Here is a 14,478-nt window from a genome sequence, read left to right on the forward strand (position 1 = left end):
CTGTGGAGAAATAAACCTGTCATTTGATCATTTTCACAACCAAGGACCATTTTGCTGGACGCTGCTGTGTGGCAAAGGGTCCTGGAACCGTGACTGGATCTACCCATAGCCATAGCAAGACGCACTGCAGGGCGCTACTCGCTGCACCGCGGCTTGGTGAGACTGAGCTGTGCTAAGAGCACTAGGGTGAGCGAGTCAGGCGAGACGGCCTTTAAATGGCAACTGGTCACAGATAACATATCTGAAGCTGGTGTATGTGGTTTAGAGGCCAGGAAACACTGTATTGTATGTTTTATGGCAGTGTGGTCAGTAAGGGTGGATCACACCCAACGCTAGCTGATAGCTTTCCCTTTGGTTATTAAACTGGCTAATTTAATTAAACCTACTAAGTTTATCCACAAGGAAGAAACACTGTGTAAAATGGAGGAGGTTATGAGAATGCTTGCTGAGATGCCTGCAGGGCAGCAAACCCTGATACAGGGCCAGCAAACCCTTATTCAGTAACTGCGTGAAAAATTAGTGGAAATAAGGAAAGGTTGACGGGAGTCGGAGGTGATGCAAAAAGTGACGTCAGATGACATGGACAGAGCTATTTGTGTACCTTTGAGCGCACAGGCTAAAGTGGCCTGAGGAGCAGCGGCTTGTAAGATTAGCTCCTATCTTCACTTGAAATATGCTATCCTCACCAGTATTGGTGTGATGGGCCCCTGCAAAGCCCAGAACTTCCATGATTGGAGTCTGAAACCCTCTGAGCCTCCAAGGGTTCAGTGGGCGGAACTGGCCAGGCTAGGTAGAGGCTGGCTACAGCCAGATAAGAACATACATCAACGCATAATGGAGGTTGTTGCTATAGACCATGCTATAAGGGTGTTAGAGTGTGGTGTGCAACAGTGGACCCTTCAGGCTGAGCCTCAAACATTTGAGGAGTTAGCTGTGGTGGTGGAATTATATGTGACCCTTGGTAGGCTGAATAAATCTAAGCAAGAGGTACGGCCAGTTCCCAAACCTACTGTAGGACCAAGGTCCCGCCTCTCAAAACTGATAAACTGCTACCGATTGTATGTTTTGATTGTTATGAACCTGATGGTAAATTAGTTGCCCAGGTGATAGGCCAGAGAGGGTTGCTAGCATTAGGAGTCCTGGATCTGCTGTTTGGACACCAAGGGCGTAGCTACCATAGGTGCAGCTGCCATGGGGCCCAGAGCTGAGAGGGGCCACCTTCCCTGTCACAGTTACAGTTTTCACCATTGGGTGGTACGTAGGGGATCTTTCAGACTTTTTCCTTGGGGCCTACAATATATCTAGGTATGCCCCTGGACCTGCTCTTTGTAGTGTGATATAAAATGAACTGGAGGGCATTTCAATGTTCTATAATATGAACCGGGGCACTGTAATGAGGCACAATATGAACGGGGAGCACTATATATCATAATGTGAATTGGGGGTACTGTGCGGCATAATGTGTACTGGCAGCTCTGAAATGTGACATAGGGTGAACTGAAGCACTACTGCAATTCATAAAAGAAACTAGGGCACTACTATAGGGCATAACATTACATAAGGCTCTACTATGGTTCAGTAAATGAACTAGGGCACTATTATAGGGCATAACATTAACAATTGCTGCAGAGAAGTGTCCCTCTAGAAGCACTGGGACGGGGGCCCCTGTAGGACACTGATGTTTTTGTGGCTTTCTGTGACCTGTGCTATATCCTGTGACTTGCCTGTAACCTGCTGACATTTTGCTAAATCTGCCCATCTTGGAAGCTGTGGAGAAATTAACCTGTAATTACACAGGTTCTGTGGCTGATTATTAAAACCAGGTGACATGCAGGTTTGAAGTCAGTCATCCACAGAACCTGTGTAATTCATGAGCGTCCGGGTTTAAAGGGATAGTATGATAAGCGTAATCATACATACATACATACATACTGTACATATACACTTGTACTCTTGTGCTGGAGTATTATATAGCTCTCTTGCTGGTTGCTTTCTGGGTGTTGTTGGTGGGAGGGGTGAGGGTGTGTTACTCTCCTGGGTGTACACACTCCCCACACTCTGAAAACACTTTGCAGATGTGTCACAAGCAGGAGAGGAAGTAATGGCAGAGCCCTGTGGAAGGTAATTCCTGAATTGTTATATTTACTTACATATTACTCTCCAATGCGTCAGTAAATGTGCCCGGCTTATCTAGGAGATATGGTTTTGGCTGAGCGGTGCCAGGATATGATATAATAAATCAGTGTAGCAGTAAAAGTTGCCAGCACAAAGTGTGTTACATTGCTCAGTCAGAGAGGTTGTGTTGTGATACTGTAACTTGTAAAGTGTGTTACATTGCTCAGTCAGAGAGGTTGCGTTGTGATACTGTAACTTTGTAAAGTGTGTTACATTGCTCAGTCAGAGAGGTTGTGTTGTGATACTGTAACTTTGTAAAGTGTGTTACATTGCTCAGTCAGAGAGGTTGTGTTGTGATATTGTAACTTTGTAAAGTGTGTTACATTGCTCAGTCTGAGAGGTTGTGTTGTGATACTGTAACTTTGTAAAGTGTGTTACATTGCTCAGTCTGAGAGGTTGCGTTGTGATACTGTAATTTTTGTAAAGTGTGTTACATTGCTCAGTCTGAGAGGTTGTGTTGTGATACTGTAACTTTGTAAAGTGTGTTACATTGCTCAGTCAGAGAGGTTGTGTTGTGATACTGTAACTTTGTAAAGTGTGTTACATTGCTCAGTCAGAGAGGTTGTGTTGTGATATTGTAACTTTGTAAAGTGTTACATTGCTCAGTCAGAGAGGTTGTGTTGTGATATTGTAACTTTGTAAAGTGTGTTACATTGCTCAGTCAGAGAGGTTGCGTTGTGCTACTGTAACTTTGTAAAGTGTGTTACATTGCTCAGTCAGAGAGGTTGCGTTGTGATACTGTAACTTGTAAAGTGTGTTACATTGCTCAGTCAGAGAGGTTGTGTTGTGATACTGTAACTTTGTAAAGTGTGTTACATTGCTCAGTCAGAGAGGTTGTGTTGTGATATTGTAACTTTGTAAAGTGTTACATTGCTCAGTCAGAGAGGTTGTGTTGTGATATTGTAACTTTGTAAAGTGTTACATTGCTCAGTCAGAGAGGTTGTGTTGTGATATTGTAACTTTGTAAAGTGTGTTACATTGCTCAGTCTGAGAGGTTGTGTTGTGATATTGTAACTTTGTAAAGTGTGTTACATTGCTCAGTCTGAGAGGTTGTGTTGTGATATTGTAACTTTGTAAAGTGTGTTACATTGCTCAGTCAGAGAGGTTGTGTTGTGATACTGTAACTTTGTAAAGTGTGTTACATTGCTCAGTCTGAGAGGTTGTGTTGTGATATTGTAACTTTGTAAAGTGTGTTACATTGCTCAGTCAGAGAGGTTGTGTTGTGATACTGTAACTTTGTAAAGTGTGTTACATTGCTCAGTCAGAGAGGTTGTGTTGTGATATTGTAACTTTGTAAAGTGTGTTACATTGCTCAGTCTGAGAGGTTGTGTTGTGATACTGTAACTTTGTAAAGTGTGTTACATTGCTCAGTCTGAGAGGTTGCATTGTGATACTTCAACTTTGTTAGCATGTAGGACTCCGCAAACGCTCTTACTGTATATACTGACACTGTGTGAGTGTATGTATGTATGTATGTATATATATGTATAGCAGTGGGAGCTGACCTCCCTGCACCAGTCTCAGGCACAATAAGCTCACAGGCAAATACACATATTTGGCAGTGACAGTATCTGATGAATGGCTGTAACCTAATTTGGCTTTGTGCGCTAGACTAGACACAGCTATCTGTGCGCAGGCAGGGGCTGCTTCCTACACATCACTTCTACAAGTTTTACGTTGTTTTGTGTTTTCATCTCTCGGTAAAATATACAGGACTGGTTGTTTTTATCTCCTGTCAACCCTAATGATCACTTCCCTTGTCGTGTCTGTTACTATTCTTATTCTGCACTATGTGGAAGTCAGGGGAGCGTGAACATCAATCAGTAATTATCCAGGCATACTAGAAACCGCACAGCGGGATCTGAGACTTTTTCGCCGGTAGACATACTTCTTTTTTTTTTGCACCAGTTTCACTTCAAGAAGCCGACATCTTGTAGCTTTGGGCCTGGTTCGTATTTGTACACAAATCCGATGGTTTGCGTATAAATACGATGTTTCGGGGTCTGCACATATACGCAGAATGGGTCCTGTGATATCGCTCGCAGCCCCCTGTCAGCTGTAGCATGATTGACCCCCTGCCGCTGCACCCCCGCCGCACCCCCACGTGCACCAGCACCTGCTCCCTGTGGCTTCCCGTCACTGGGGAGAAGCGGGCAGGGCGATGACGCAATTCACGCTAAATTGCATCATCGTAGCTCGCCCCCCCACACACACACACACTTCACAATGCCAGTAATGGGGCATCGAGAATAAATGGACGGGGCTACGATGATGCAAATGCATCACCACATCCCCGTACTGCCTCCTCCATGCCCCCCTCCTATGTGACTTGGCTGCTCCCTCCCGGAGGGAACAGCAGACAAGTAGGGAGGCATGGTCCATCTCCTACTGACGCCTCTTTCTGCATTCCAATTTTAAAGACTGTAAATCCTTTCTCACCAATCGCCTCCATCCTGGTACTCATTTTATAAAGGGGGGGGTGGGGGGTCCTTTATATGTAGGGAACCATGAGAAGAAGCCCGGGAACACAGTCATTTGAAGGAGGATCAGCAGAGTATCCATACAGACGAGCAGATGCCTTACAGCCACGAAAAGCCCAGTGGTTCGTACAAGATAAAGCAGCTACAACCGTACTCACTGTTATACACACCGGTAGATGGAGTGGAGCGGGAGGTCATACAGCTCACTAACCAGTGTCAGTCTAACACAGTCCCCGACAGTGGCAGTCTCCCACAGTGGCAGTCTAACACAGGCCCAAGATGGCGCCACACATGATCAGTAGTAGCCTATGCGGCCATCTTGGTACAGGGAATGAAGCTTCCCTGGAGGATCAGCAATGTGGAGACTGCGCAGTTATGCACTCTACTTTCAACACCTTTCACACAATGTGGCCCTACAGAAATACTGCTAGAACCAGAGGATGGCACTTACCTTTCATGATCGCCTGCATCCTTGCATCATCACACTTGTTTGAAAGAGGGGAGCAACCTTTCCCAAAAATGGGACAACTTATTAATCATTGTACAGGGGACAGCATGATGTGTTATGTGTACAGGGGACAGCACGATGTGTGTACAGGGGTCAGTATGATGTGTTATGTGTACAGGGGACAGCACGATGTGTGTACAGGGGTCAGTATGATGTGTTATGTGTACAGGGGACAGCACGATGTGTGTACAGGGGTCAGTATGATGTGTTATGTGTACAGGGGACAGCACGATGTGTGTACAGGGGACAGCATGATGTGTTATGTGTACAGGGGACAGCATGATGTGTTATGTGTACAGGGGACAGCACGATGTGTGTACAGGGGACAGCACGATGTGTGTACAGGGGACAGCATGATGTGTTATGTGTACAGGGGACAGCACGATGTGTGTACAGGGGACAGCACGATGTGTGTACAGGGGACAGCACGATGTGTTATGTGTACAGGGGACAGCACGATGTGTGTACAGGGGACAGCACGATGTGTGTACAGGGGACAGCACGATGTGTGTACAGGGGACAGCACGATGTGTGTACAGGGGACAGCATGATGTGTTATGTGTACAGGGGACAGCATGATGTGTGTACAGGGGACTGCATGATGTGTTATGTGTACAGGGGACAGCATGATGTGTGTACAGGGGACTGCATGATGTGTTATGTGTACAGGGGACAGCATGATGTGTGTACAGGGGACAGTATGATGTGTTATGTGTACAGGGGACAGCACGATGTGTGTACAGGGGTCAGTATGATGTGTTATGTGTACAGGGGACAGCACGATGTGTGTACAGGGGACAGCATGATGTGTTATGTGTACAGGGGACAGCACGATGTGTGTACAGGGGACAGCATGATGTGTTATGTATACAGGGGACAGCACGATGTGTGTACAGGGGACAGCACGATGTGTGTACAGGGGACAGCATGATGTGTTATGTGTACAGGGGACAGCACGATGTGTGTACAGGGGACAGCACGATGTGTGTACAGGGGACAGCACGATGTGTTATGTGTACAGGGGACAGCACGATGTGTGTACAGGGGACAGCACGATGTGTGTACAGGGGACAGCACGATGTGTGTACAGGGGACAGCATGATGTGTTATGTGTACAGGGGACAGCATGATGTGTGTACAGGGGACTGCATGATGTGTTATGTGTACAGGGGACAGCATGATGTGTGTACAGGGGACTGCATGATGTGTTATGTGTACAGGGGACAGCATGATGTGTGTACAGGGGACAGCATGATGTGTGTACAGGGGACAGCATGAAGTACATCTGCCCAGCTAAACTCTGCATTATCACTCTCTGCATTAGGTGACACTGTAGCCCTGCCAGAGTGACAAACAAACCACAGGTTACTATCAGACTGACATGGTGCCACTGATTATCCAGCTACAGATCCCTAACTCCAGCCACTATGTACAGTTACACCGTCACAGCCACTGCGGAACACACACAGGATTAGAGTTTCCAGGATACAGTCTGTGTTCTGTTACTGACCTGCAGAGAGATATCAGGGAGAGATTAATACATGTGACACATTCAGGCAGACAGGTAAGTGGATGTGATGTAGGTAGAGGTCATGTAGACAGGTAGGTGGATGGGATGCAGGTAGGTAGATGTGACACAGTCAGGCAGACAGGTGGATGTGATGTAGGTAGGTGGATGTAACATAGGCAGTCAGGTAGGTGGATGTGATGCAGGTAGGCAGACAGGTAGGTGGATGTGATGCAGGTAGGTAGACAGGTAGGTGGGTGTAACGTAGGGGGACATGTACTAAACAGTGATAAAAGTGGAGAAGTGAGCCAGTGGAGAAGTTGCCCATGGAAACCAATCAGCATTGATGTAACATGTATAATTTGCATACTATAAAAATATACAGAGCAGCTGGCTCACTTCTCCACTTTTATCACTGCTTAGTAAATGTCCCCCATAGTCCGGCAGACAGGTGAGTGTGATGCGGGTAGACAGGTAGGTAGGTGTTATACGGACAGGTAGATGAATATGACACAGGCAGGAAGACAGGTAGGTGGATGTGATACAGACAGGTAGGTGGATGTGACGCAGGCAGGTAGATGAATATGACGCAGGCAGGAAGACAGGTAGGTGGATGTGATACAGACAGGTAGGTGGATGTGACGCAGGCAGGTAGATGGATGTGATATGGGGCCTAATTCAGACCTGATCGCTGTTGCGCAAAATACCAAGGCGGACGATTATCGAACGATTGCGCATACGTATGAATCATAATGTGCAGGCGTGAGGGCAAACTGCAAACAAAATCCTGCATCTTTGTTAATCGCTAGGTGAACGCAGGTTGTCAGGAAGCGGGTGTTTGGGGGTGGTAACTGCCCATTTTCTGGGAGTGTCAGGAAAATTGCAGGCGTTCCCAAGCGTTTTCAGGGCGTTTTCGCCACTGCCTAGCCCTAACCTTCCCCGGGGTGCCTAAACCTAACTCCCCTCCTCCCAGTCTAAACCTAACGCCACGTACCCGCTGCCTAACCCTCCCCTTGCAGCCTAAACCTAATTCCCCACCCTCCCAGCGGCTTACACTGTTTGGGGATCCCAGCCGTCGGTATTTCGGTGCCTGGATTTTGATCCTCATGCCGGCACTTGCATTCTGAGCAATGTCCGGATTCCGGCGTCTGCATTTCGACATCCGGATCACGCTCAGACAATACTTTACAGATACTGACACTTGTTATCTGTTCTAAGGGGTCTGTTTATCACTGGGGTCCAGTAATTGTCATTAAGTGAAGGCCATGTTCTATGTAGAAGCCTTCAGAAGAAGATTGTAATTGTGCAGTAGTTTCCAGTATTTACTGTATTGTATAGGGATCAGTAGTAAGCACCCTCTAATGTATAGCAGTCAGTAGAATGCTCTCTGTATTGTATAGGGATCAGTAGTAAGCACCCTCTAATGTATAGCAGTCAGTAGAATGCTCTCTGTATTGTATAGTGATCAGTAGTAAGCACCCTCTAATGTATAGCGGTCAGTAGAATGCTCTCTGTATTGTATAGGGATCAGTAGTAAGCACCCTGTAATGTATAGCGGTCAGTAGAATGCTCTCTGTATTGTATAGGGATCAGTAGTAAGCACCCTCTAATGTATAGCGGTCAGTAGAATGCTCTCTGTATTGTATAGGGATCAGTAGTAAGCACCCTCTAATGTATAGCGGTCAGTAGAATGCTCTTTGTATTGCATAGCGATCAGTAGTAAGCACCCTCTAATGTATAGCGGTCAGTAGAATGATCTCTGTATTGTATAGTGATCTGTAGTAAGCACCCTCTAATGTATAGCGGTCAGTAGAATGCTCTCTGTATTGTATAGGGATCAGTAGTAAGCACCCTCTAATGTATAGCGGTCAGTAGAATGCTCTCTGTATTGTATAGGGATCAGTAGTAAGCACCCTCTAATGTATAGCGGTCAGTAGAATGCTCTTTGTATTGCATAGCGATCAGTAGTAAGCACCCTCTAATGTATAGCGGTCAGTAGAATGCTCTCTGTATTGTATAGGGATCAGTAGTAAGCACCCTCTAATGCAGGCTTTTTCAACCAGTGTGCCGTGATTAGTTGCAAGGTGTGCCGCGGAGCCAGAGCAGCTCCGGCCGTGACCTATGCCTTGAAGATGCGCCGCTGTGATATCATAGGTCACGGCCGCCGCGTCTCACCACCCAGCCAGCCCACCCGCCTGCATACACATCTTCCAGTTCCCGCCTGCATACACAGCTTTCCTCGCCCACCCACATCCACACCTGCTCGACCGCCCGCTGCTCAGTATTCGCAGCACTCCACTATGAACAACCCCCGCCACTGAGGGACAGGGAGGAGGACAGCTGACAGGTAGGGGCTAATATTTGTTATATTATTTCTCCTGTGGGGAACAATAGGATTTCAATAGGATTTATGTGAAGAGAATAAGGATTTATATGGATTTATGGTGGGAACAATGTGAATAAATAATGTGGGGAGCAATAGGATTTATGTGGGGAGCAATGTGATTGATTTATGTAGAGCAACATGATTTATGTGGGGGGCAATGTGATTGTTTTTTCTGTGTAGGCCAATGTATGTGTGGATTTTTTTTTTTTACTGTGAGGGCCAGTGTGTGCTTTTTGTTTTTTTTTTTCTCTGGGGAACTGTTGGTGTGCCTTGGGAATTTTAAAAAAAGGTTGAAAATCACTGCACTAATGTATAGCTCAGTAGAATGCTCTCTATTGTATAGCAATCAGTAGTAAGCACCCTCTAATGTATAGCGGTCAGTAGAATGCTCTCTGTATTATATAGGGATCAGTAGTAAGCACTTCTGTTGTATAGTGGTCACTAGAATGCTCTCTGTATTGTATAGTGGTCACTAGTGTGCACTCTGCATTGTACAGTGATCAGTACATTGCACTGTGTATTGTATAGCACCTACTAGAATAGTCTCTGCATTGTATAGTGATCAGTAGTAAGAACTCTCTATTGCAGGCCTGGCCAACCTGTGGCTCTCCAGCTGTTGTAAAACTACAAGTCCCATCATGCTTTGCCACAGTTTTGCTATTAAGGAATGCTAAAAATGTGGCAGGGCATGCTGGTATGTGTAGTTTCACAACATCTGGAGAGCCACAGGTTGGCCAGGCCTGCTCTATTGTATAGTAGTCACTAGAATACTCTCTGTATTGTATATTGATCAGTAGTAAGCACTTTCTATTGTATAGCAGTTACTAAAATGCTCTCTGTATTGTATAGTGGTCACTAGTGTGCACTCTGCATTGTAAAGTTATCAGTACATTGCACTGTGTATTGTATAGCACCTACTAGAGTAGTCTCTGTATTGTATAGTGATCACTAGAGTGCACTCTGCATTGTATGGTGATCAGTAATAAGCACTCTCTATAGTATAATAATAACCAGAATGCTCTCTGTATTGTATAGTTGTAACTATTGTGCACTCTGCATCAGTAATATGCACTCTGTATTGTATAGTGGTCACTAGAATGCTCTCTGTATTGTATAGTGATCAGTTGTAAGCACTTTGTATTGTATAGCGGTCACTAGAATACTCTCTGTATTGTATAGTTGTAACTATTGTGCACTCTGCATCAGTAATATGCACTATGTATTGTATAGTGGTCACTAGAATGCTCTCTGTATTGTATAGTAGTCATTAGTGTGCACTCTGTATTACATAGTACATTTTATTTTTGTGGGCTGATTGCGAGTATGACGTATTTGCATCCGGTTTTCTGTACAGCCCCGCAGCCTGCTCGCTATCTTATCCGAATATCTACCCATTAATTAATATCTCCGCATCTGCAAGCGAAGTCCATCGTGTTTGCACCTCTCAGCAGTGGTATTGAGACTTTTAGTCACCCCATGCTGGGTGCAAGTGATCTGTCAGAAACACACCCCTCATCTTCTTCCGCACTGTAGGGATGAGAGCGAAAGATGTTTTACATGCATTCAGCATACCCATGACACTCCCATGAGATGGATCGGTTCGGTATACCCATATGGTCGCTTCCTAACCACCACCTGGAAACGCCCATTTCACTGATAGAGTTCTCCGACAGCTGGATCAATTACTGGCAAATAAATTGTGCAAGGTGCAACTATACAGATGTGTAGTGACAAAGCAAAAGGCAAACATCATATCACAGGGACAATGCAACTTTCCTCTTCTCTAGTCCGGAACAGTACATGGCCTCAGATGAAGGAAAAAGCTGCAACATTTTAATGGCTGTTACAGAAGTTCTGAAAATGTGGAAACAAAACCACTGACCACAGATTACAGAAATAACCGCAGTATTTGCATTGCCAGAAAATGATTGTGTTGTGCTGCATTTTCTTCTGTAAAAATGTATTTATTTTATTACTTGGCATATTTTTGTCAAATACAAAATTCAGATTCAGATATTGTTGCACTTTACAATTGAAAACACCATAATAAAACAATACTACATACTTAACTACTTATTATTATTATCCTTTATTTATATGGCGCCACAAGGGTTCCGCAGCGCCCAATTACAGAGTACATAAACAAATAATCAAACCGGAAAACAGCAACTTACAGTTGATGACAGTATAGGACAAGTACAGGGTAAATAAACATAGTTACATCAGCAGATGACACTGGAATAAGTATCAGGGGGCAGAAGACTGATGGAATTGGTGCAGCTGAAGATTATTAAAGTAAGACAAAGGATAAGCACATGAGGGAAGAGGGCCCTGCTCGTGAGAGCTTACATTCTAAAAGGGGAGGGGTAGACAGACAGGGGTGACACAGTTGGGGTACATAGAGAGCGTAGAACAGAGGGTTAGGATGAGATTTGACTGGGTTTGGTGAAGAAGTGGGTCTTGAGAGCCCGTTTGAAGTTTTGTAGAGAGGTGGAGAGTCTGAGGGGGAGAGGTAGGGAATTCCAAAGAAGTGGTGCAGCACGTGAAAAATCTTGGAGGTAGGAGTGGGAGGAAGTAATCCGTAGGCAGGAGAGTCGGCGTGCATTAGCAGAGCGAAGAGGACGGGTGGGAGTGTAAAGGGAGATAAGGTCAGAGATGTAGATGGGAGAGGAGTGGGTGAGGGCTTTGTAAGCGAGTGTGAGAAGCTTGAAATGGATTCTGAAAGGGAAGGGGAGCCAGTGAAGGTCTAGTAAGAGAGGAGAGGTGGACGTAGTGCGTTTGGTGAGGAAGATGAGCCGGGCAGCAGCATTGAGGATAGATTGCAGTGGAGAGAGGTATTTGTCAGGAATGCCAGTCAGGAGCAGATTGCAGTAGTCCAGTCTGGAGATGACCAGTGAGTGGATAAGAGTCTTAGTAGCATCCTGGGTTAGAAAGGGTCTGATCCTGGAAATATTTTTTAGATGAAAATGGCAGGTTTGTGAGAGGTGCTGAATGTGTGGTTTGAAGGAGAGGGAGGAGTCAAGGATTACTCCAAAACAGCGCACTTAGGGGCTAGAGAAGATAGTAGTGCCATCAATAGATAATGAGATTGTAGGAGGTGAGGTTATGCGGGAGGGAGGGAAGATGATCAGCTCGGTCTTAGACATGTTAAGTTTAAGAAAGCGCTGGGACATCCAGGAAGAGGTAGCAGAGAGACCGTTGGAGATACAAGTGAGGAGAGCAGGGGAGAGGTCTGGAGAGGAAAGATAGATTTGGGTGTCATCAGCGTAGAGATGATATTGGAAGTCAAAGGAACTGATGAGCTTACCTAGTGAGGACGTATAGAGAGAGAAGAGAAGAGGACCAAGGACAGAACCTTGGGGTACCCCTACAGTTAGTGGAAGTGAGGGGGAGGTGGAGTCATGAGAGGAGACAGAGAAAGAACGTTCAGAAAGGTAGGAGGACAGCCAAGAGAGGGCAGTGTCACGTAGACCAATGGAGTGAAGAATTTGCAGCAGGAGAGGATGGTCCACAGTGTCAAAAGCAGCAGAGAGATCAAGTAGAATAAGTATAGAGTAGTGTCCCTTAGATTTAGCAGCATGGAGGTCATTGCATACTTTTGTAAGGGCAGTTTCAGTGGAGTGGAGAGGACGGAAGCCAGACTGGAATGGGTCAAGCAGTAAGTGTGAGGAAAGAAAGGAAGTAAGACGGTTGTAGACAATACGCTCAAGGAGTTTGGAGGCAAAAGGGAGGAGAGAGATGGGTCGGTAGTTGGAGAGAGTGTTTGGATCAAGTGTAGGTTTTTTAAGAATAGGAGAGATGAGTGCATGCTTGAAGGCAGAGGGGACAGTGCCTGATGAGAGGGATAGATTGAGAAGGTGGGAAAGATGGGAACAAGCAGAAGGAGAGAGGTAGCGGAGGAGGCGGGAGGGGATAGGGTCAAGTGGGGAGGTGGTCAGGGGACAGGAATGAATGAGGGCCATGACTTCCTCTCCAGATGCATGGGAGAAAGATGACAGAGTAGGTGCGAGGGATGGGGAGGGTTGGTAAGGGATAGGAGAAAGCTGGTTACTGATGGACTGGTGTGATGTGATGTCCTGACGTATGGAGTCAATTTTGGATGTGAAGTAATTGGCAAAGTCAAGAGCAGAGAGTGAGGAAGGGAGACGAGGTGGAGGTGGGCAGAGGAGTGAGTTGAGAGTGGCAAAGAGGCGCCGGGGGTTGGAAGACTGGAAGGAGATGAGGTTCTTGAAGTATGACTGTTTAGCAAGAGAAAGGGCAGCACTGAAGGATGAGAGCATAAGTTTGAAATGGAGGAAGTCTGCCTTAGAGCGTGATTTCCTCTAGTGTCGCTCAGCAGTACGTGAGCATTTTTGCAGATATCTGGTGCATTTGGTGTGCCAGGGTTGAGGTGTTAATTTGCGAGGGTGAATAGTGGTTGGTGGAGCAACAGAGTCAAGAGCAGAAGTAAGGGATGCATTGTATGTGGAAGTGGCTTGTTCAGGACATGAGAGAGAGAGAGAAGTGAGTCAAACAGGGAGGAAAGGAATGTAGTGTCAATAGCTTCAATGTTATGCTTAGTGATGGTAGCCTTAGGAGGTAGAGATGGGGAAGTCGAGAGAGATAGGTTAAAGGAGAGCAAGTGGTGGTCAGAGAAGGGAAATGGGGAGTTGGAAAAATCAGAAATATCACAGCGGTGAGTGAAGACCAGATCCAGTGAGCTCCCATTCACATGGGAGGGTGAGGAGGTCCACTGGGAGAGACCAAGTGAAGAGGTGAGGTTAAGGAGTTTAGAGGCAGGGGATTGTGTGGGGATGTCAATAGGGATGTTGAAATCGCCTCGGATAATGGAGGGAATGTCAGAAGAGAGGATGTGAGGAAGCCAGGAAGCAAAGTTGTCGATGAATTTGGAAGCAGTGCCAGGGGGGCGGTAAATGACAGCTACTCCAAGATGTACTGGTTGGAAGAGGCGTATAGCATGGACCTCAAATGTAGAGAATGTAAGGGATGGTTCTGGTGGTATGAGTTGGTAGGAGTAACTAGAAGGTAAAAGGACCCCAACACCACCTCCATGGCGACCCCCAGGTCGGGGTGTGTGTGTGTGAATGTGAGGCCCCCAGCAGAGAGAGCAGCAGGAGAAGTAGTGTCAGAGGGCGTAATCCAAGTTTCAGTAATGGCTAGTAGGTGTAGGGATTTGGAAATGAAAAGGTCATGAGTGGGGACCAGTTTGTTACAAACAGATCTGGCATTCCAGAGGGCACAGGATAGGGGGTTGGAGTTTGTGGGAGAGATGTGAATGAGATTATCAGGGTTGCTGTAGCGATGAGGTGAGATAAACTTTGAGGGCAGGGATGATGAGAGAGTGGTAATGGTGCGGGTGCCTGAGCTAGGAGGGGAAACTGCAGGAGGTGGGCAGGGAGGGAGGTCAGTGTGATGTGGATGG

General features: G+C 46.1%; 1 protein-coding gene across 5 annotated transcripts in view; it reads left to right on the top strand.

Annotated features, from left to right (window-relative positions):
• The window catches only part of ALS2CL (ALS2 C-terminal like), a 156,052-nt gene that overhangs the window by 43,538 nt on the left and 98,036 nt on the right, over positions 1-14,478 (top strand). Inside the window, exon 1 of one of the 5 annotated variants that reach the window (XM_063924520.1) lies at positions 1,923-2,121. The exons of the other annotated variants lie outside the window; for them this stretch is intronic. The gene's annotated coding sequence lies outside the window, so the exon portion shown is untranslated. Of the gene's footprint in view, positions 1-1,922; positions 2,122-14,478 lie in introns of those variants that run through there. 5 annotated transcript variants of the gene reach the window in all.

The sequence above is a fragment of the Pseudophryne corroboree genome, chromosome 5, assembly GCF_028390025.1.
Source record: "Pseudophryne corroboree isolate aPseCor3 chromosome 5, aPseCor3.hap2, whole genome shotgun sequence".
In the NCBI taxonomy this organism is placed as follows: Eukaryota; Metazoa; Chordata; class Amphibia; order Anura; family Myobatrachidae; genus Pseudophryne; species Pseudophryne corroboree.